The 1,625-nt window shown below is 42.6% G+C and overlaps 1 pseudogene; it reads left to right on the top strand.

The window, feature by feature from the left end:
• The first annotated feature begins 284 nt into the window (after positions 1-284).
• On the top strand, positions 285-403 carry LOC111734810 (annotated as a pseudogene).
• The last annotated feature ends 1,222 nt before the right edge of the window (positions 404-1,625 follow it).

Raw genomic sequence — 1,625 nt, 5'->3', positions numbered from 1 at the left:
TTACGTGAATGGTGATGATGATGACGTTACCAGTTGGGGCAGTGGTGAGCTCTGAGCACTTGGCTGACGTCTCTCTTCTTTCTAGGGAGCATCTTTCTCCTTCAGCAAACTCCCCTGTTACTCCACGGGGCTCACAAGCTAAGAAATTATTCTACAGCCAGTCTCAGTTGGGATTCTGTCACTTGCAAGTGACAGACCACGACAGGGGCTATATTATGTTGACGATGGGTTCATAATTAAATGAAGATAACTTTCATTGGTTTGAATTAAGATAGCTTTTTTTAGTCTACGGCCATGCCACCCTGAACAAGCCCCATCCTGTCTGATCTCGGAAGCTAAGCAGGGTTGGGCCTGGTTAGTACTTGGATAGGAGACCACATAGGAAGACCAGGTGCTGTAGGTGTAAAAAATAAAAAATAAAAAATAAGGGATTGTAAACTGACAAAGTCCGTGCAATCTGTGAGGTCAACCAAGGGTTGCCTCACCTAAAAAAAAAAAAAAAAGATAGATTTTTTCTTTTTACATTTATGTATGTCTTCAACATTCAGTACATTTTATACAGAGTAGGTGTCCCTAAAATTAGATGACTTGATATCCTTAACATACGAACACATACACATTGAAAATTACATTTTGACAAATGCTGCAATCTTGGATGAGTGTTAATTAGGAGTGTTTTACTTTCTAATGTGGTTAAATCCACATCTCTGTTAAATCTAGAGATGGCAGAATGTATTCCTAGCAGAGTTGTTTCTTATTTTATATTGGCTAAGTCTGCCCTTCGGTTGCTGGCAAATAACTTCCTTACAAAAAAGACAAGAAGATATAACGTCAGAAATGAATTCCCAGAGTAAAGATGTGGATGCAGTTTGATAGATGTAATAATAACAATGACAGTTATTACAGCATAGCTTTGACAACGCCAAGCTCAATTTCAGCTCTGTACATAAACCTTTCACCGTGTCTTCACAATAACTGTCATGTAGGAATTGTCATTCCCATTTTACTGAGGAGGAAACAGAGGCTTGAAGAGAGTGTGTGATTTAAATGATTATTGGAGCAAGAGCCTAGAGAATAGTCTGGAATTCCTGCTGGGCTCCCTTGGGACTTGTGTCTCTTCCAGAGGGAAGATCGTTAACCTCTCTGGGCCTTCTCTGCAGATTTTTGGGATTGTTTTGCCATTTCATAGGGAGACCAACTGGCCTAAGGAGATTCCTAATTGTTTTCAGACTTTATGGGCTCGAGGCACCTGTGCAGTAAGTCAGGGCCCTGATTCTTTCCAGCTCCACGTGGCAGGAACAGCTTTCCAAACCTGAAATCAAAACACTTTACGTACGTTCATGTCAGGAATCTCCTTGTTGTGGAAACGCGGTGAATAGTTCTTGGGCAATGAGGTGGTTGGGTAGCCAGTAAAGAGCCATTTAACCGAAGCTGTGTGACTTTCTGCTGGAAGGGGGCACACTGGAGCAGGTGTTCCTGGTGAGGAAGCAGTTCCAGATTTAAGTCTGGCAAACAGAACTGCGAGCTGTGCGGAACCTCTCTTTTAAAACCAATTGCTTTTGAAGGTAATGGAGCTGCAGCTGAAGCCTGTGGCCATGGAAGGGCACTGGGGCAGGGCTCATGGG

The sequence above is a fragment of the Pteropus vampyrus genome, unplaced genomic scaffold (assembly GCF_000151845.1).
Source record: "Pteropus vampyrus isolate Shadow unplaced genomic scaffold, Pvam_2.0 Scaffold6916, whole genome shotgun sequence".
NCBI classification, from domain to species: Eukaryota; Metazoa; Chordata; class Mammalia; order Chiroptera; family Pteropodidae; genus Pteropus; species Pteropus vampyrus.
This window is presented reverse-complemented; position numbering and strand designations above follow the sequence as displayed.